General features: G+C 35.6%; 1 protein-coding gene across 5 annotated transcripts in view; it reads right to left on the bottom strand.

The window, feature by feature from the left end:
• The window catches only part of CELF2 (CUGBP Elav-like family member 2), a 969858-nt gene that overhangs the window by 570380 nt on the left and 377226 nt on the right, over positions 1 to 22252 (bottom strand). The window contains exon 1 of one of the 5 annotated variants that reach the window (XM_056800817.1): positions 4559 to 4804. The exons of the other annotated variants lie outside the window; for them this stretch is intronic. The gene's annotated coding sequence lies outside the window, so the exon portion shown is untranslated. Of the gene's footprint in view, positions 1 to 4558; positions 4805 to 22252 lie in introns of those variants that run through there. 5 annotated transcript variants of the gene reach the window in all.

Below are 22252 nucleotides of genomic sequence, written 5' to 3'. Positions count from 1 at the left end.
ATTAAGTTATTAGTTATAAAATATTTAATGTAATATATTAATAATACAATGAACTATAATTATATTATTAAGCCTTTAATAATATGCATACATATCCACATACATATTGACTGTTTGTTACAATATATGTTAATGTCCTAATTCATTAGCTAGGAAGATTGGGATTTAATCAAATACCCATGTCAGTAGAAAAATTTTAACCTTTCTGGAAGGAAGGCAAAGTCTGAACATGAAGTATTCTCCCACAGTCAGTTTTAAGTCTGAGAACAGATCCTTGAAAATATGGATTGGCAAAGAAAAATTCAATTCCAGTGGAGTTAACGTTTTTTCTCTGCAGAAAAGAAATGAGGCTCCCTAAGATTTTGTAATTGAGTCGTCCTTTTGGGCCCAAAGACCTCAAAAATCCTTGTGGCAAACACTCATGCATTTGAGTAATGTTATTTCTTTTGTCATTTGTTTGCCAGCAACAGAGCTAGGATTTGCCAGGAGCAAGAAAGGTCCTGATCAATATACCTGCCAGTTAGAGCATCAAAACAACTGCTGAATATGGTCATTAGCGTACTACAGATACTTGAGGGGGTTAGTGGTCCTTGGCTGTTTTAATGACAGTCACCATTCAAATAGCATTTCCTTTCTTGTGATCTCACTGAAGGAAACCTATTTCCTGGGTCTAATTCTGTCTGGACTTTACACATAGAGCACACAGAGAATGAATGACTTTGCAGCTGTCACATAGAACTCTGGTAATAGGACCCTGAAATACAACAGAGTTCCTGAGCTCCCAGGCTTATGTTATGTTTGGTAATCAATCAGTTCCTGTCCTGAAATAGTCACGCCTATACCAAAAACAAAGAAACAACTAATTAACTCATCAATTGTCTCAATCCTGAAAAGATAGGAGCTGCTGTCCACTCCCAAAATGGGATACAAAATCCTGGGTGATCCACTGACTTTTCAAAAAAGTTTCCTTTATCCCAAGGGATCCCACCTGGTGTCTAGGTTGTAGAAATCTGGAGGCTTGAAGCTACTCTAAAATCCCCATCTCATCTCTTAGCATTACTCAGGTGCACTTCTGTGGGACTACTTAACACTTTGGAGACATGGCACTCAAATACAGCCGGGGTAATGGCTGCAATATGAATTGTGTTCTTTGCTGTTTAGGTATGACTAGTAAAGATAGGACTTCTTCCTACTCATATAAGGTTTCAGGCAAAACTGTGAAGTCGTTGGTTTGTCTAGAATAGTGGTGTCTGGCTGGGATCATGAAGCCCCAAGGTGGGTAATGGTCTGAAAGTGTGACTGTGAGAAGATGAGTTGCATTCTGCCTTCACTTTGATCGCCAGTCATGGGGCTTGTCTCCAACAAAATCACATCTGCCCTATATTATCCTTCTCTGACCCCTAGGGCTCTCCACTGCGCAAATTCCCAAACTCCCCTTTTACGCACTAACTGTTGCCCCTCGTAGCAATTATAACCCAGTAACAAAATGATGGCCACTTGGACCCTCAGAGTAGCAGTTTCATAAATACTATGCAGAAAATTACCCCAGAACCCAGCACACTCTCCCTCCTTGTCCTCCAGATTATCACAGGATACAGCTGGCACCCCTTGGAGTCAGAAACTGCATTGTGCATGACAGAACTTATTAGATTTTCTTCCCCCACCCCTCTTCCATACTACCATTTTTCTGTCAAGAACACCACCATCCCTCAATTTGCCTAGTATCTTGGCATCATCTTTGACTTCTAACTTCCCTCATCTCACCTATCCAATCAGTTGCCAAATCTCGTGTTTCCCATCTCCACAAAATCTCTTTGGTTTCTGTCCTTTTTTCCATCCATATGCCACCACTCAAGTTCCTCACCTCTTACCCAGACTTTTTAAATAGCTTCCTAAATGGTCTCTTTGCTTTAATCCTTCTCCAATCTATCCTCCATATACCTATCAAAATGATTGTCACAAAGTATGGGTCAGGCCATGGCATTCCTTCATTCAATAAAATTGAGTGCCTCTCTATTGACTTTAGGATCAAATAGGATTTCATCTTTATCTCAGCCTTTTTCAAGAAATTATTCATTTGTTTGTTACACTGAAATTGCCAGATATGTCTTTTTCCTTCTCCCCGAACTAGAGAAATTGTCATTTGACCAAAAGATATATGTATATATAAAACGATGTCTTGCTTGTTTCTAGGTAACAGTTCTATCTCTGGATGTGGACATAAACAAGTTATTCTCAAACAACATTTTTGCTGCTGTATATACAGTGTTCTGCCATGTTTTTTTCCAAAATTAACCTGTTCATCATGTTCCATCACAACCATATGGACTTGTTTAGCTGTTCCCCAGTTCATGGGCATCCCCTCAATTTCCAGTTCTTTGCCACCATGAGGAGAGCCACTATTTTTTTATCTCAGCCTTTTACAATTTCTATTTTTGTGGGAGTACAATTATTAACATAATAGTGCCATTGTACAAATTATAAAAGAGTACATGCATAAATATTGGGGAAATGCATTCAAAAATGTTTTTTACTCAGAAGGCTGAAAACACACACACACACACACAACTTGTCTTTATCAAAAACCTTGCCCTTTTCTGAAACTTCTTGTTATCAGTCCTTAAAATATGGTGATAAAAGATATATTTTCCCCTTCACACCAAATAGCAAGTGAAAGAGAGGACTTCTGTGCCCTCAAGCAACTCTGACCCTTCTTTTTATTATGCTGGACTAAAAGTGAATCCTACCAAGAGAAATAAGAACTAGAAATTTACATTCAAGTACTAGCTGGCTTAGAACCCTGCTAACATCATCATCCATCAGAGTTGTAACAGTCTGTACTGTAACATTGCTAAGAGACTGAAACCTGCAATTAAACATCTCATTCGTTTTAGAATTTAAGCAAATGATTCTTCCTTGCATGGTTTTCCACCACTTATCATTTTTAGTATTAATGTTTTAACTTAGTCGATATTTTTTTCCACCTAATGTCAGATCATACTAGTTTTTAAACTAGGGAGGAGCAAACTTTGTTTTTAAATCATGCAAGATTAATCAGAATTTAAGTTAACAATATCTAACTGCTTTTAATGAGGATGTATGTGTGTGTGTATGTGTGTGTGTGTAGAAACTTAGTGAAAGAGATCCATTGACATATATTCTCATGATATAAAACAGTTTTATAATATATTTATATATTGTAGCTAGGCAACAGAAAATGACCAACACAGGAAGTGTGTACTTTTACAATTCTTCTGGCCAAATTATGGGGATTACAGATGTCTCATTTTTCTTATGTGAATACCCTTGGCAAAAAAAAAGAAAGAAAGAAAGGCCTCTAGAGTTTACCCAATTTGTTTTGTTTTGGACTTGGTTCTCTCCCACAGTTTCTTTTTCTTATTTTGTCTTTCCAGCAGGGCTTACAGAGTAGGGAGGATTGTAAATAGGAAAGAGAGGAATGGATTGCATGCTATTAAAAAAGAATGTTTTTCAAGGACCCAAAGAGGAGGAGCATATAAAATGAGTAGTCAATCTTGGCTTCATTGTAGAGTGACATATTATATAAACTATGTCACATGGTCTTTTTTTATGCTTACAGGCAATAGACTGGCATTGAAGTAAGGATTGTTGCTATAAAATAGCTATGATTACATTGCATCTCAGGCTCCAACAATCCACTATAAATACTGTTTGTATTACTGTAATTCTACAGCATCCTCCAGTTGGACTTTGTTTTTCTTGAATCTATGGCATTTAATAGTCACAATTTGTACTGCCCTTTGAAAAGCTTTTCCCAACCTAGGCTAAACAATTGCCCTTCCATATCCAAGCCAGGAGACTTCCATTATTATACCCCATACAGAGATTTTTGAGAAAGCAGTCTTATAAAACTTCTGAACAGAAATTGCTATATCTTGAGTCTGGATTGGCTCCAGCTCAATAACCTTTCTATACTGATGTCAGACAGGCAAAGAAACAAATTTAATAGACTATTAAATGAACAGTTGTAGGAAGAAACAAATGGAACTTCTCCAACCAAGCATTAGTTTCCTCCTCCAACATTAGGGCATTTTGTTGTTGTTGTTTTTTCCTTTCAGGAAATGAAATATAATATAATGAAGCTTTACATAATAAAACTGAAGCTTAAATACTTTGGCTACATAATGAGTTGACAGGACTCATTGGAAAAGACCATGATGTTGGGAAAGACTGAAGGCAAAAGGAGAAGGGGTTGGCAGGGGATGAGATGGATAGACAGTGTCATGGAAGCAATGAACATAAACTTGGACAGACTTCAAGAGAGAGTGGGGGATAAAAGAGCCTGGGAAGCTATGACACATGGGGCCACAAAGAATCAGACACAACTGAATAACCAAACAATTGTATGTTAAAACATTACATAAAATTTTAAATAAATTTAAAATTTAAAATAGAAAAATCTTTTAAGATACTTCATTAAAAAATAAAAACAGCACAAAAGCATCACATGGATCATATTATTAAAGGTGCAACAATTACATTATTCCATCCTGGGCAAAACAAACTGGTATCAACCTACCTTTTCTTTCACCACCAACTTAAGTCTCTCAGTTCCTCCTACCCCCTTTCCCTTCTCCTCTATTCCTCCTCCACATTAAATGTCCAGGAGTTGGACTCTACTCCAAAGTCAAGCTTGGTCAATTTGAGAATGTTTTCAGTCAGCAATTCTTAGCTCAAAGAAAATGCTATTTGTGTATTTTCAAGAACTCTCTCCCATGACTAGCCATCCCTTGGCATCATGCAATACTGATTCTAAAGTCTTATCTTGACTTGGAGTACTTGCAATATGAATTCCAGAAAATAGTTCAAGGTAAAAAGTGAAACAAAGACACTGAATAAAAAAAAAACAGTTCAGGTTCTCAAATATATCATGTATATTTTCTTTAATCAAAATAATAAGGTATGAAAATGATTGTCTATAAAAAGTGTCATAGATATTTTGTTTGGTCTCTGTTTGGAAGGAGTTAATTTGCATGTGTAGGTGTGGTAAGATGATATGAATGAACATTATTTTTCAGGAAATAGCTAACATCTCATGACTTTTTGATTGAGCATAGGAAAATGGAAGAATATGGTATGAGTAATCATTAGTTGAGACTACTTGATCTAAAGGAATCTTGTTTTGATTCCTTTAATGGTTATTTAATAAAATAATATTTCATTTTATATATTATGTATACTATTAAAATAATCTAGGCCTAGTCTTGGGAGATCTATTTATGGCAGGAAAAGTTGTATTTCATTTTGGATAGTTCTCAACTCACCCTTTATTAAATTGACTTTTCATCTTTTCATTCTTTCTATGCTTCCTTATGGGGTAGGATTAAAAGATTTTCTGTGATGCTATATCACAGTTGCACCAGCCTCTTCAGAGACCTACCCAAGTTAAAATTTGAGGCTTTATCATGACAATGAGGTATCCATAGGGCAACAGAAGGCAGAACACTTTTGGCAGGTTCGAACCTAAGCAGAAGGGCTTTGAGAAGAGGCCCAGTGATAGACTGTAATGCCCAGGTGAGTTATAATAAGACTATCAAGTTGACTGTAGATTAATTGGAAACTCATCTAATCCACAGAGTAGTTGTGATCTTAGTGGAGTGGAGACCAGCAAAGAAAGAACAGACCCTTTAAGTACTTGGAAATTGGATTTTTTTAGAACATGCTGAATTTTTTTTTTGTCAGAAAATTTCTTTCTTCAACAAACAGTTGTCCCTTTGAGAGCTTAGAATTAGGCAAAGCTGATGATACTATTGAGCTTAATAAAATTAATATTTAATGAGCATAACCACAATGTTGGTGAAATGTTGCAGAGAAAATACTGACATTGTTCTTCCTTTTTTAATTGAATGTTTTAACAGAAATGACATTCCAAGTAATTTCTTAGCCTTTTAAGAAGCCATGACCTAGACATCATGTTTCTTCATGCCAATATGTATTGTTGAAGTATTTAAGAAAGTACAACTGAGATAGCGTTTGAAACATTAAGTAACTTTCTTGTCAGAAGTTTTCTAAAGAGCAAGCTACAACTCTGAAACCTAATTCAGCTCTTCAATAATATCCTGAAGATCATGAGATATAATCTATAGTATATAATTATATATCTTACTCTATGACATACTATATATACATATAGATATATGTATATCTATAAACTATATTCTATACTATCTTTTCTGTGTTGTTGTCCAGTGATTTTAATCCTTTTAACTCTTTCTGACCCCATCTGGGTTTTCTTGGCAAAGATCCTGGAATGGTTTTCCATTCCCTTCTCCAGTTCATTTTACAGATAAGGAAACTGAGGCAAACAGTGTTAAGTGACTTGCCCAGGGTCACACAGTTAGGATGTGTTGGAGGCTAGATTTCAACTCAGGAAAAGGAGTCTTCTTGACTTTGGATCTAACATGCTATCCTCTGTGCCACTTGGAAGATATTCTATAGAGAAAAAGAAACATAATAATACATATTTTGCAGAATGGTAGGGTTAATAGATAACTACCTGGGTTGGAGGTCTACCTCTCACTCATAATAGCAATTGAATCATGGTTTGTGTTTCAAACCCTCAAAATTGATGGAGTCAAAAGTTTGCATCAAAAATATGTAAATACATACACACATGCACATACATAAATATTATATGTATAGTATTTTCCTCAATATTGATCTATTGCAGTTGGAGACCCAAGTCCTATTTTAGCTATTGATTTTAATCTTCTTTCTTCCCAGACAGACTGTAGCTACTGCCTCTTAAATGGTAAATACAAATTACCTTCTATCTAGACCCAGTTTTGGAAGAAATGTTACTGGCCAGTGAAAAACCTTCAAAAGGAGATGTTAGTAGTAAAAAAGCTATCAATTAGATGAACTGAGGCTCCCCCTCAGCACTTAGCAGTTGCCTCCAGATAGTAAATGAATGAATCAAAAAATGAATAGCTAGGTGATCTGAGAATTAGCTCTTTGGGCCCTGGATTGTCAAGAAATAGCAGTTCATAAAGATAATGACAAGATGAAGGAAATCATGGCCACCAAGATCCCCAAGTTTTCTGGATAGACTGGGAGATTTCAATACTTGTGTATGAGTAGATTCCCTTCTTATATGGCTGGATTACATCTACCAGACTCAGAATGCTTGATCACTTTATATCCCCTAGCCATTTAGTCCCTTTATATTAACTGTATCATTTTTTATTTGTTGCTATTTTAGTGTCGGCGACATAGCTTTAAATTCTAGAACCCTAAGGCAAGGCTTCATAAAGGTCCCCTTTACTGATTGCTGAATAAATAGAATTCAAACAGTGAGGGATCATTTCACTTCATAAGTCCGGCTGGGTGCTACTTACACCTACTAATGCTTTATTCTTACTCTTTTTGTATTCATTGTTTCAAAGGCAATTGTGTCTCATCTCTTATGTAGACCCACTGTTAGTACCTACTGTAGTGCTCTTTCTAGAAGGAGCTCAAGAAATGTTGGTTAAAAAAAAAAAACAAAGATAAACTCTGGTCACCAGCCATGCAAAGTTGTCTTGATAGCGAGTATAATTCATAAGGGAGTTTTGCCTGCAAAGGCAAAATACCAAGCATATTTAATTATGCACACAAATGTTAACTGTAACATTATGAAAGCTTCATAGGAACACACAAATCTTACTATCACCACTGGAAGCTTAAGATGTTGGCAACTTTCCCAAGTAAACCACTGAAGCCATTTAGGAGAACACCAGGGAAGTTAGGGCTAATGATCTTACTCAAGCCATCTCCAAATAAACACAAATTTTCAGTTGTGTAATAGCTAAAATGAATATCCAAGTAGCTTTGGAAACTTTTAAAAATATCCGTGCAGATTAGAATTACAAATGTTTATTAAAACAAGATCTAGCATGCACAAGAAGGCATGGAGGACAAATAATCATAAACAGAAAGGTTTCCACACTTGGACCTTATAACGAAACAGTTCCATTAATTGGGAAAAACTCATCGACAACATACTACTTAAACTCTTATTAGGAGGCCTAAAAGACCCCAGAGTGTGAGGACTGGAGAGTTAGCTACATAGACCAGTTAAAACTTAAACTTTCTTTTTTTTAACCTTAAACTTTCAATTCATTCTTTTTAAAACATTCTTTTATGTTTATTGGCAACTCAAGAGTACAGGCACATATCTGGGCTGACTTCCCTTGGCTAAAGAACACTCGCAGCCTGTTCATCAACAAAGTCTAAATATTTCTGACATTGCTGAAGAAAGTAGTAATTTTAAGTGTGTTTGCCCTCTACATACTTACAAAAATTAAGTCCTAGTATTATCAGGGCTAATGCAATTGACTTCATAAATGTGTCACTGCTTCAAACTCTACAAAATATTTTATGAGATTAAAGAAAATGTGAATACATGAGATGAATGATGAACATTTAGGAGCATTAGGAAAACACCAACATTTTTCAGGATTCTGGTAAAACAACTTGGAAAGCATATCTGAATTTCTGGATTCTTGTGGACAAGACCATAGAATCATGGTGTTATAGATGACTCTGTTGGTAAAGCCAGCAACCTTGACATTCCCTTACCCCAGCTCTAGATAAATGTCCTTGCATACTATCCCTCCTCTCAATGTGAGCTTAGTTAAGGGCTCCCTAGCGGGGGAGATACCCCCTCTCTGTCCTTTCCTCTCTTCCCTCCTTTCTACAACCATCTCCCATGTACAGATTTATGCATAAATGAGTATTTCATAAAGGATTTCAGATGATGATAATTTATGGGGCAAAAAGAATTGTCTGGTAACTTCAGAGGGCTTTTGTTTCCTGAAATAATCTTGTGATCCTTTAAGCTATCTACCTCCTTCTATTGCTCTAATGAAATATATAACTTGTACAGTTCCATACCTGATTTATCTGTATCCAGTACTGTCTTACCGATTAATCTCCTAGCAATAGAACAGGCATTTTCTTTTATAAATAACTTTGTTATAACATATCAATACTGAGTATGCTATCGGAGTTCGTTAGCTGACATCCAATTAAGGTTAAAAATAAAATGAGTTTGTAATAAGGAAATAAGCTAAATAATTTTACTCAATGTGATTTCCCTCAATTTGATTGGTATATAATTAAATCTACAGATTAGGGTTTTTTTAAACTAGAAATTTTACATAATAAAAAGAACAGGCATAAAACTTCATCTAGTAAGATCTCAAAATCACACATGCATGTAAGAAGTACAGATGGCTAGTCTCTTAGAAATACATTATTTGTTCTAGAGGTCTTAAAGTTAAAGTTTGTTTTTTTTTTCCTCATTGAAGACTTTTTATCCTGAAGAATTTGGCCAAATGGAGTTCTGAATCATTTTCAGTATTATTATATATATAAGTCAAATCTATAGGATTTTTTGGTACTATACAATGTCATTCATTAACCATTATTTTTTGAACTTTTTAGTCCATCACAGCATTTCATACTTCAAACATTCTATAAAGAAATATCTGACCCCCATATGTAGTACGTGTTATGGAATTCTACCCATTCATAGTTATAAATATTGAGGCAAAAATTAGATGATTTGCCAAAGAAAAGAGTGTTACCAGAACAGTATCAGAATTATAACTCATATCCATCGACTTAGAAGCCAGTTTTTTTTTTGATAATCTTTATAAGATACCCAAAGCAATTACCCTAGTGTGAGGTCACATTACTAGTACAAAGCCTTATTATTTCAGACTTCTACCTTATATAGACCTAAGCAGAGCTGAAGCTTCTCTCTGTTGGTGAGGGGGTGCTGGGGATGATACAAGAAGAGAAAGAGGACTTATATGGTACATATCTATTGCACAGTGCAGACACTCATTCATTTGGTGGAATCGTATATCGGATAACTCTCTGGTTCCTCTGAGTAACCTTCATTAATCTGATCGAAGAAGGCCCAGTAGAGAGCTCAAAATTCTATAAGATCTCACTGGAACCTTATTAGCTGTATTACCATGAAAGAATCTCTTCATTTCCTAGCTTGGGTTTCCTCATTTGTCAAATGGGGCTCTATACTGACATTAATTATCTTATAAGGTTGTTTTGAGGAAATGCTGTAAACCATAAAATGTTATGTAGTTATGTTATAATAACTACGCAAGCTTTTTCCATCTCTGTTCTGACTGAAAAAAATTTTTGAAAATATTGTATGGAAATAAGAAATTCTAATAATAAAAAATGTAAGAAATTTATGTTACGGTCTAAATTTTAAATGACTTTTGCTATTTTTGAATTTTTTAAAAAACATTTTATCTACAACCTTTGATGCTCTCTAGTGATATTAGATCATATAATACATACAGAATTTGGATATATAATAAAAGCTTTGGTCATTGCTACTCAGAACTTTACATGACAAGAAGGCAATAATATTCTGCTCCCTCCTTAACAGTCATTCATTTCTAGCATCTTTGATTCTACGTGGTGTCTTTTTTATAATAATAGAATGAATTTTGGTCAATCTAACTTATTCAACTTATTCAGTCTGTTACTTAATATCATATTGTGGGCTCCTTATGGAAAGGGAATTTTTTTTTGCTTCTTTTTGTATCTGTAAAGCTTAGCATAGTTCTTGCTTTTATTAATTGATTACTATATATATGGTCATAGACACACTGCTTTACCTCTTCCAAAAAGGTTCTCATTACCCAGAAACACAGAATTTTAGAGTTGGGAGGGACCCCACTGGCCATATAGTCCAACCCTTACCCAAAAGGAAGCCTAACTTAAAGAAATACTCCAGAAATAGCCATCTGACTTCCACATAAAGACCTTTCATCATCTTCAGAAGCAGTCCATTCTACTCTGGAATGACTAATTGTTAGGAAGCTTTTCTTGATATTAAACCTAAATTTTATCCCTTTGCAACCTCTACTTACTGCTTCTAATTCTCACCTCTGGGGCCAAAACAAAACAAGTAAAATTCCTTTTGCACATGCCAGCTTTTCAAGTTGTGAAGTGCATTTCCTCATTTGTAAAATTATTTCTAAGCAACCTCCACAGTCATATATTAATTATATGAGAATGAGCTCATAGGGGTCTGAGATTTTGAGTGGCAGGGAATGAAATTGGCAGCTTGGAAAAAATGGGTTGCCCTTCTCTCTGGCTACCTTCCCACCATGACATCCTACACAGGGTTGCCACAAAGTCTGTAGAGGCCTACTGGAGAACCATTACAGAGATAAAAGATTTTCATGGGAACCCCACAGATCACTCTTGTCTTTACTCTCCCCAAACATAGAGTCCAAAATATTTTACCCTGATTTAAGTTTGTCAACTTACCCTTGTTGGTTAGAAAAAAAAGAACAAGAATGGGGCAGTAAAAATGTATTCCTTTTTCCATGTGCTGATTTGTAAATAAGTAAATGAGGAATACAGAGGATTACAGTAGATAAAACAAATAACATGAATTACAAGAAATGGAAAAGCCTTTGTGAACAAAATTAATAAACATTAAAAAAGAAGGGAAGTGGTCAAGTGGGAAAAATTTTGTTTCAAATATCTCCAATAAAAGATTGATATCTAAGATAGATAGGCCCCTAACAGGACTATATAAAGCCTGAAAGTCATTCTTCAATATATTATTTATGAACAAACAGTTCTCAAAAGAAATAAAAACTATGAATGACCTTATGAAATAATTCTCCAAATTTCTACTAATAAGAGAAATACAAATGAACCCAATTGTTGTTTCATCTCACAACAATCAAATTTGTATGAATGGGAAAAAAGATGGAAATGGTGTTGGAAAGGATAATGGAAAGATAGCCATTTTTATGCATTGTTGGTGAAGCTGAGAATTGGTAGATCCATTCTAGAAATTTGGAATTATAAAATAAGAGTGACCATAATAACCACATATTTTGACCTAGAAATTCTATTGCTAGGAATATTCTCCAAGGAAAAGAGCAACAGAAAGATCTCATAGACACCAAAATATTTATCACAACACTTTCTTTTATAGCAAAGAACAAGAAACAAAGCAGATCCACATTGGTTAGGTTAGAACTAAACGAGTTGTGACACATGAATAAAAAGGGATATTATTGTCAGGTAAGAAATTACCAAATGAGAATAAAAATAACTATTGTATAGCATGACCAAAAGAATTTTAATTTCTTAAATGCTTTCCATAATGTCTACTTTTCTTTGTCTTTGTTTTCATATTAATATGATTTTGCTTCTTAGGATTTTATAAGTTCTATTTTTAACTCTTAGTAGTGTAAATGAATTAATATTGCTTGATATGTAATATATAAGCATATATTTATTCATATATGGATATGGATCTCCGCCTATCAATCTTCCTATCTATTTAATTAAATAAGGCCCTTCGTCTGTATTAAAAGTAAATTTAACTGAAACATTTTCCCTCCCTTTGGAATCTAAGTTAACATGGAGAATCCCAAGGGGACAAAACATAAGCCCTTTTTAATAGACCTTTGCTTCTCAATTCAGAGGAAAACAAAAAGTCATTCTCCTGAAACTTGTCAGATAATGAGTATGTATCACATTAGTGTTTATTTTTTTAAAATTCTTTCTTCTAAACCTCAAAATTGGCCTTTGACCAATAAGAACTTAGTAGAAAAACATCCAACTGGAACCATAATGCCCTACAGTATCTAGCATCATAGAAAGGAATATCCATGTTCCATGTACCAACTAATCTTGACTAAACCATGGAATATTCCACTAATATACCTTTATCTCCCTCAACTAATTATTATCTTAAAAAATTCTAAAGCAACCTATAAATGGGGGTAGCACATACTTCCTTGCTTTGCCAATCAACTTCTGGAATCCCTCAAAATTTGAGAGCTTCTCTAACACACATCAGGGACGGTTCTTTTCCTGTACTGTAAGGGAAAACTGAGAAACCACTTTGGGGGCTGCCATTCCACTATAACCTGGGATATACCCACACTATTACACCATGGCTACTCCACAAATTTGGAGGCCAGTAGTATCTCACTCTTGTTTCCAAATAACTATTAAAGACTATTTGTTCATACAGCTTCTTTGGGCATGTTAGTCTTGTGTGTGGATGTCCTTTTCTCCTCTCAGGGTGGATACCTGGGTTGCAACATAATCTTGAAAGGGGAAGGAGAAACTGATCAAATGTACTTATTTTTCAATTCCTTGAACTCAAAAAGTTCTCACTTCAGTTGCTACAGTGAGTGGCCCTAATTTACAAGGGAACATTTATATGTTTATGTATATTATATTCACATCTATATATTGATATAAAGTGAAATAGAATCAGAAAATAAGCAGAAGCAGGAAAATAAAATAAAATGACTATGACAATTTAAATAAATGGAAAGAATAATAAAAGCAAATAATTGAAACTTATTTTGTCTTTTAGTAATAATATATATATACACACACACAATTTCTTCTTTAAACTTACAATAGGTAAAAAAATTCATTTGTAAAAAGAATGTAAAAGTAAAAAAAAAAACTTTACACAGACTTTCTGGATCACAGGGGTGCCACACACTTAACCCTCAGGATATCAAAGGGATACTTCTATTTATCTCGTAGGGATTAATTTTGAAGACTTAGGGAAAAAAAACAGAGCTCCCTAAGAGCCCTTGGCTTTAGTGGTCTCGTTTGTGATAGTAAGACTTGAAAGATAGCTGTCCAGGTTCATTATGGAAGGCACTAGCATAACTAAAGAAATTCTTTAGTTTTCAACGATTAGGAATAATTAGCCAGTCACTCATTTCCTACTAAGCCAATGATACCACAGGAATCTCTCTTAAAAACCTCTTCATCTAAATTTGCTCACTAGGGAGACGAAGTGACCAATCAACCAACAAGTATCTATTAAACACACTGTGCTGGTTTTTATGCTAAGCTCTAGACATAGAAAAAAGAGTGACACCGTTCCTACCTTCTAGATGTTTATATTTTAGTGGCGATAATAAAATGTACGTATGTAAAGATATACCTAACACTAAATTATGGAAAATGGATTCAAGATAATTTGGGAAGAAAATGTTGCTTTTCGCTGGGAGGATCAGGGAAGACTTCATGCAGAAGTCGAAGCTCAAGCAACAATGGTCTTAAAGGAAACCAAGAATTCCAAGAGGCAAAGTTGAGACAAAATATATTCCAGGAAGAGAGAGGACAAGTGATAAGTCAATGAAAGGAGCTCTAGAATGCTGTGTGAGTGTAACAGTGAAGAGGCTAGAGGGCAGGGTAATGCATGGGAAGGCTGGGGAGGTGAAAGGGCCGAGGCTGGGAAGATATATAAGTGCCAAACAGAGAAGGGCATACTGAATCCTTGAGCAATAGAGAGCACCGGAGATTGCTGAACAGGGGTTGACACCATCCCACGTGTACTTTGGGAAAACCACTGTCAAAGCTGTGGAGAGGCTAGACTGGTGGGGAGAGAGTGGTGAGGCCAGAAAAGGAGGCTCCTGAAATGTTCTAGATGAAAGGACATCTAGTGGAAATAGGAATGGAGAGAGGGAGAGTATGTAAGAATTGTCGGAAGGTAGACATGAAAAGGTTTGGCAGTGGATTGGATATGTGGGGTGGGGGAGCATGAGCAATCAGAAAGGATACCAAGGGGGCAAGCCAGGTTAACTGGAAGAATGGCAATGCTCTAAGTTACTGATGTCAGACTCAAATAGAAACAGATTCCTTTGGGCTTCTTATTGACTTAGAAAACCACAAATTGGCATTATCTATGTTGGATTATATTTCTATTCAAATTCATATTGTTAAACATTCCCCAATTTTATTTTATTTTGGGAGTTCCTCTGCTCTAGATGGTTCTAGAGTGGGTTTGGGAGGGGAACGGTACTGAGTTCCCTCTTGAACAATCTGAGTTTGATGTTCTTAAAGAGCATATGGTACAAACTGACCAATAGGAAATGTGTGATTTGGATCTGAAACTCAGGATTGAGACTAGGGCTGGGTATATAGATCTAGACATTATCTGCATACAGAAGATGGTAATTGAATCTGTGGATGCTGATGAAGAGAGACAGAATAGAAAGAAATCTTGGGACAGAAAATTGAGAGTATATTCACAATTATAGTGATCTAGGTGACCAATCAACAAAGGAGACTGAGCAAGGGTATTCACACAGGTAAATGAGAGAATATTCAAGAGGAAAATATGGCTAATAATGTAAAATAAATTTATTTCCAATTGGTAAACATAATTTTTCAATAGTTATCTGGATAATTCTTGCAAAGATATTTTATTTTCCAAATTACAAATAATAACAAATTTTCACATAAGTTTTCTGAAGTTTATGATCCAAATTGCTTACCTCCTGTCTTTCCCTCCCTACTCCCAAGGATAACCAACAATTTGATCAGGGTTATATATGTATTTTTCTGGATAATTTCAATTCCATACCCCACAATAGTTTTAGAGAACAGACTCAAATAAACCACGACATGGAGTAGGATATAGAAACAATTAAAGTGGTTGGCAGGACCTTAGTTTTGTAAATATATATATATATATATATATATATATATATATATATATATACACACACACACTCACACACACATATATATGTATATATATACACACATATAATATTAAAGCCACAGATCCATTTCTAAATGAACCAATTATGGACCAATGCATCCATCCCCCCTGCTCCCAACTATTATTTTAAGTAAAACATTAATTATCTATGGATTCTATGATCGTGTCCAATGTGTGTTGATGCTTTTTAGAAACTGAGAGATACAAGTCTGGAGAGTTACCTTTTCTGAACTTTAATACTCTGGAAATTTTTCTAAACTATGATAATAATGCCATGATATAAATATAGGAGGGACATAGAGATCATCTAATCCAATTCCTCATTTTACAGATGAGAAAATTAAGGTATTGAGAAATTAATTAATTTCCCCAAAATGACACAGTAAATAGCTGAGGCAGATTTTGAACTCAGGACTTTTGACTCTAAATTCAGTTCTCCTTTCACTCTACTATGACAATAAGAAGTTGTAAGGATATTAGCTTCATCTTATGTAACAGAGGACACTGTCTTCCCATATTCCAGTGCCCTTCATAAAAAAAGGACACTGCAACGTGCCTATGCATATTTTATTTCTTATCCTAGACATTTTCATGTAGGAAACTTTAATTCCTGTGGTTAGACAATGTATTTTTGAGTATCTACTTAATTTTAAGATTACCTGAATCCAAAATATACTAAACCCAATTGTAGTATGTAGTCACCTGTGGAGAGTTTAATGGAAAAGTAAGACTGCAAATTAGTACTATATGATTAGCATGAGTAATACTAAGTTTGTTTATCCAAGGTTTCTCACTACAATGGACTGTATCTTCAAGATACAACTTATTTTCCATATCTCCATAAAAACATGTCTCTAGTTAACTGGACATTTAATTTTCCACTTATTCATTTTCCCCCTATAGGCAGCTTCTTGGCTATTCAGCATGTGCACAAGGCAGAGAAAAATAATTATAGGAAAAGGGACATATAAAATGTCATAATTAAACCCTGCAGTGGCAAAATACATGCACTATACTGGAAACATTTTGATTGCGGCAATCAGGTAAGCTTAGGTTTTCAGCAAATTCTTCTTGAAAAAAGGTTTATCTATAGACATAAGTAGGAAGGTAAATGCAGAAGTCACCCTATCACAAAAAGGAGGATCAGATGTCCCCTGATGATTTCACTGAACCTCAGAGAGCTAAAAGAGACCTCTAAGGACATGTAGTCCAGCCTTGCAGCTAAACAAAAATCCTGCCTATAACAAAGCTGACAAGCAGCCTCTGTCTGAAGACCTCTACTTTTCTTACTTTGGATCGGCTAGGTGATGGGATAGATAAAACACTGGGCTTGGAATCAGGAAGACTCATCTTCATAAGTTCAAATCCAGCCCAGAAGACCCTGTCCAAGTCACATAATCCTGTTTACCTCAACTCCCCATATCTGTAAAATGAGGTGGAGAAGGAAATGGCAAACCACGCCTATGCCTTTGCTAAGAAAACCCCAAATAGGATCACACAGATTCGGACCCAACTGAAAATGACTGAACATGACTGAGCAACAACAATATATTTCCAAGTAAACATTCTACTTTGAGATAGTTCTAATTATTATTGACTTTTTCTTGAAAAATAAGCCTGACTCTTTCTCCCCTACAGATTCCACCCATTGCTCCCAGTTTGGCCTGCTGGGTTCAGGTATAATGAATCTAATCCTTCTTCCACAGAGCAGTCTTTAAAGTTCTTGCAAATAGCTAATGAATCCCTCCTAATACCTGTCTTTTCCAGGAGCAATAAGAGCAAGTCAGAAAATGCCAGAGATCTGTCATCCCACTTACATGAGGCAATGGATGTACCTAAAGATTGCTCTTCCTAAATCTAAGGTGTGTGTCAGGCTATGCCTTGCTCTACGCTCCTTCTCTACCCAAATTCAAAAATGGAATGATCACTCTCCCCTCAGGATTTCCTTCATTTTCTATTCCAGCAGCCAGTTTCTCTGTGTCAGTGAGAGTAAGATCCAGAATAGTGGTTCCTCTCATTCTTTTGAATTATTTTGATCACAAATCGAAAGGAAAGTCAAAAGAGCCAAATGTAAAAACATTGATTTTTATGACATGACAAATCTTCAGCAACCTTTTAGGGTTAAGATTATTTTAATTTACCACTTGTTAAAACTCTTATTAGTAAAAAGCAGTTATGGATTAGAATGGCAAAAGCTGTATCTTTACTGTTTGAAGATGCATTTAAATTTTTATTGTATGGTTTGCAGATCAGAATTCAGAGCAAAGCCAATTTCAAGGTTCAATAGAAATAGAAGCTCTATGTAGATCTACCAGTTAAAAAATATATGCACTGTTTTTAGAAAGTAAAAACACTGTCTGACAAAGCGTTAGAGATGATCAAAGCGGATTTAAGCCAATTTAGGGGGAAAAAACCCAAACTATGAAATATCATGTCAAGGACTCCAAATAATTTTACTTTCTCTCTTTCTACTTCAGGATGTTTGAAGTCTCTATGCAAAATATTTAGCTCTGATCCCCATCTGACGAATGGACTAGTTGGATTTGTCAGTGATTATGTTGATTCTGGTGAATGATGACCTGCAGAGAAAAAGCCAAAGACAAGAGAGCCAATTTTGTGGATAAGAAAAATAAAATTAACTAGGGAATTAAAGCTCAACATAGACTTATCCTCTAGAGCGTTCTGCCTGATTGCAAACAAAGCTTAAAAGTAGGTTTCAAAAGCATAATACACTATACTGTTTAGTTCAGCCAAAAATGCTTTGACCAAAGTATGTCCAAGAAAATAACATGAATTGAAGTAAGAATGTATTGCCTTCCTTTCAATGGCCAAGACCTCAAAAACAGTCAGGATTACAATGAAGAGAATTTAGGAGCTGTCAATAAGGTGTTTATTTGTGAGGTACTAAGCTAAGTTTTGGTGTTACGGAAATATTAAAAATGAGTCCATGCCCTCAAGAAGCTCACAGTCTAATGGGAAAGAGAATATTAAATAATAATTAGATAAACAATTTTGATACAGAGTAATTTGGAGATAATCTCAGAGGGAAGGTACTGAAAGGGCTTCCTACAGAAGTCCAACTGTAGCTAAGACATGAGAGAAATCAGAGAAGCCAAGAGGAGGAGGCAAGAAGGGGGAGAATTCTAAGCATGGGGCTACGGAGCCAATGAAAATGACTGGATTTGGTAGATGGCGTATTTTGTGCAAAAAAGGGCAAGAAGAACAATATTATAAAATTCTTATTTTCTAGTATGGTCACTCTTTCTTGTGTACTAATGATCTAATCTTCCTGACTATGTTAACTTTTCTTCCTGTCTCATATGGATGGGCAAAGCGTTGTTCCCTGTGGAGATTACTACCAGTGAATGGACAAAGGAGGCATCCTCCTTCAAATGAGTCTTCATTAATGAAACTGTTATAAAAGATAGTCAAGGCACTCGGATATCTCTGCAGTGCACAATGAGTCGAATGGTAAGGGATAAGCACCACAGGGACCCCTGCCACAAAATGCCATGCCCCTTTGCCTAATAGAATGTTTTCACCAGAAAGAAGGGGGTAGGCACCCTTTTGCAAGGCTGACTCAAATCATTATCCCAGGGGATGTAGAAATCCCATTGGCTCTGCTTCAACAGCTGTTGTGGCCAGAGAAGAATTAAGCTTCTCTCAGTTTGTGACTTCTTGTGACTCTTGAGGAGTTACAGCCAGAAAATCAGTACCAGATGTCCCTGGAGAAGATGGATTTTAGAGGTCCTTCTGTTGTCATGTCAACCTGGGAGGCATGACTTCACAACTGATCAACATGGATATGGCACAGAACCCTCATTTGTCCCCTGGACCTTATATAACACTGGTCCACGCAGTGGGAGGGCAGGAATGCACACTGATTCAGTTTCATAACCCTAAGTAAAGATTGACTCATCATAAAAATGATCAAAGATAAGGATAGAGCAAAATTCAGGATCCGTTACCTTATATACTCTAAGGAGCACAAAGGAAGACCGTAGAATACAGTAGGTCCCTAGCCCTATGGAATGATAGAGTCAAAAAATACTCTACTCTTAGGACTGGAAGGAGATGACAAAAAAAAGGAAAGTTATAAACATAATATAAAATATTAAATAATAGAAACCACATGATCACAACAATAGATGCTGTTAAAGCTTTTGACAGAATCCAAAACCAGGCTTTCAAAAAATCAGGATTGCTAGGAGGTAACACCAGGGGAATGTTGTTGCTGTTTTTGTTCATCCTTTATTTCAGAGGTCCAATGACACCATGAATGATGTCCTGACTCAAGTGTTAATTAGATTTAAGTGAGACAAGGGAGGCTTAAAGTCATCAGTCTTATTCTCTCTTCCAAACTAGTTAAGTTGATGAGAGAGGTGATTTTGGATGAGTGGTTTTGAATAGAAACTCAAAAGTGACCCAAATATTCAAAGTGACTTAACTCGCTCCAAAGGTATGTATATTGGGGGTAGGGGAGAAGAAAAGTCATTTCTTCATCTAGGAGTAAGGTATGAATGGTAGGATGTAATAACCAGAAGAATCATAGTTTCCAAGGCTCAGGATTTTAAGGAAGAACCTCTGGATCAAAGGAGAGAAATGGTAACTATGTATTCTGAACTTCTGTAGAGAGGATGGGTAAATTCTTAGGTTTTGAGAGTTTCAGAAGAAGCTGATCTGTATGATGAAAGGATTAGGGAATGGCTGGAAGAAATGGATTTCTTTAGTTTAGATGAGAAAAGTTTAGTTGGGGAGGAGGGGAGAAGAGAGAATTTATTTCTCATTTTAAAAATATAAGGATTTTTAATATATGGAAGAGGAGTTAGGCTCACTTTGTATGGTCTCAGAAGGTATGAATAGAAACAATGGGGGAAGGTTACACAAAATCAAATTTTGGATGAATTAAAAAAAACTTTAATGATGCGTGACCCTAGGAGAATATAAATTCCTTGGAAGTTGAGAATATTTTGTTTCTGTCTTTGTCGCTACAGTGCTTAGTGCCTTGCACATAGTAATCATTGAACAAATATTTGTTGAAATAAGGTAAATTAAAACTGGCCCCAAATTTAGTAGCCTCATTTTGAGGCAGAGAATGTCCTCTTTTTGGAAGAGGTGAATATAGAGGATCGTTTCTCATGGATATTGTAGAGGGACTTCATTTATTGGGCTGAAGTATTAGACTTTATAAAGTCCCCTTCAACTCTAAGATTCTGTAATTTCTCTTGTATGGTCCCACAAATTAATATGGTCTGGGGGTACAAGTATAATGAACAAAACAATTCCTACTCACAGTGAGCTAAGATTCTACTGGTATAGATAACAATAACTTATAAAATATAGATAGCATAACTATAAAGATAACAAAATATGTACAAAGTAGTTAAATGCCAGGTAGTGGGGGAAGGACAATAGTAGTGTTTGGGGGAAGTGGGAAAGCATTCATGCTGAAGATTGTGTTTGTGCTTTAACTGAAAGGAAGACAAGGACTTTCTGGGGCACTGCTACATTGAGAGTGCATTCCAGGCATATGGGATGGCCATTTGTAAAGATATAGAGATGGGAGATGATAGTGTGACCTGGGAAAGGAATGGGGTAGAGGGTAGACCAGGGTAGTTGGATCATGGAAAACAAGAAGAGTAATAATGCTCAATGGGGCTGGAAATTTAGATTGGAGAAAGGTTGTGTAGAGATTAAAAAACTACATGGAATATAGAATACATTTTCCTAAAAGCCATAGGTATACCTTGGAATTGGTTGAATAGGGAGGTTGTTGTTTGGTCAGATTGGAGCAGGAGGAAAATTACTTTGGCAGCAATGTAAAGGATGAGGAAACAGATGTGAGGCAGGAAGGAGACATTCACGATCCTAAATGTATTATAGGTACTGTGGCCAAAGTACCCAGATGATCACCTTCTGATGTTAACAAGGGCTTATATGGGCGGATGAGCAATTTCATTTTTTAATCTTTATTTTTATATCTATTTTTACCAATTGTACATAATAACACATTTCCCCCCAAATCTTCCTAAATTATATGGTACTCATCTCCTTCCCTCCTTTCCCTTGCCCCTCCCAGGGCTGTCAGGTGATTCAGTCTGGTTTATACATGTATTATCATGCAAAGTATATTTCCAAACTGATCATTTTTGTAAGCAAATAAGCAGATGAGTAATTTCACTTATTTCTAAATAGTCTGAATTGCTCGGGCAAATTTTCCACTGGTTTTCCATTAATATTCTCTATTAAACTCATTTAAGGAGGGTGACTAGGTCAGTCATCTCTTCATTTCCACATCAGACTGTGTACTTCTTTGGACTTCATTAAGCTTCCAGGGAAGCTACCTTCTTCCCCACATACATCTCCGCTTTTCAGTTTCCTATTATATGATGTCTTCCCTTTTAGAATGTATGTTCCTTGAGGGTCAGAACTGGCTGTCTTTGCTTATATTTGTATTCTCAGGTTGTTGCATAGTGACTGTAGTCACTATGTAAATATTTAAATATTTGTTGTTTAATTTATTGTAAATAAATTAATAGTAAATTAAATAATTAAATAGTAAATAAATTAATAGTAAATATTTAAATATTTGTTGATTAATTTATTGATTCTATTGGCATTTCCTCCACACATAATTCAATATAGTCTAGCCTCATATACCATGCAATTAACTGTGTACTTAGA

This window comes from Monodelphis domestica, chromosome 5 (genome assembly GCF_027887165.1).
Source record: "Monodelphis domestica isolate mMonDom1 chromosome 5, mMonDom1.pri, whole genome shotgun sequence".
In the NCBI taxonomy this organism is placed as follows: Eukaryota; Metazoa; Chordata; class Mammalia; order Didelphimorphia; family Didelphidae; genus Monodelphis; species Monodelphis domestica.
This window is presented reverse-complemented; position numbering and strand designations above follow the sequence as displayed.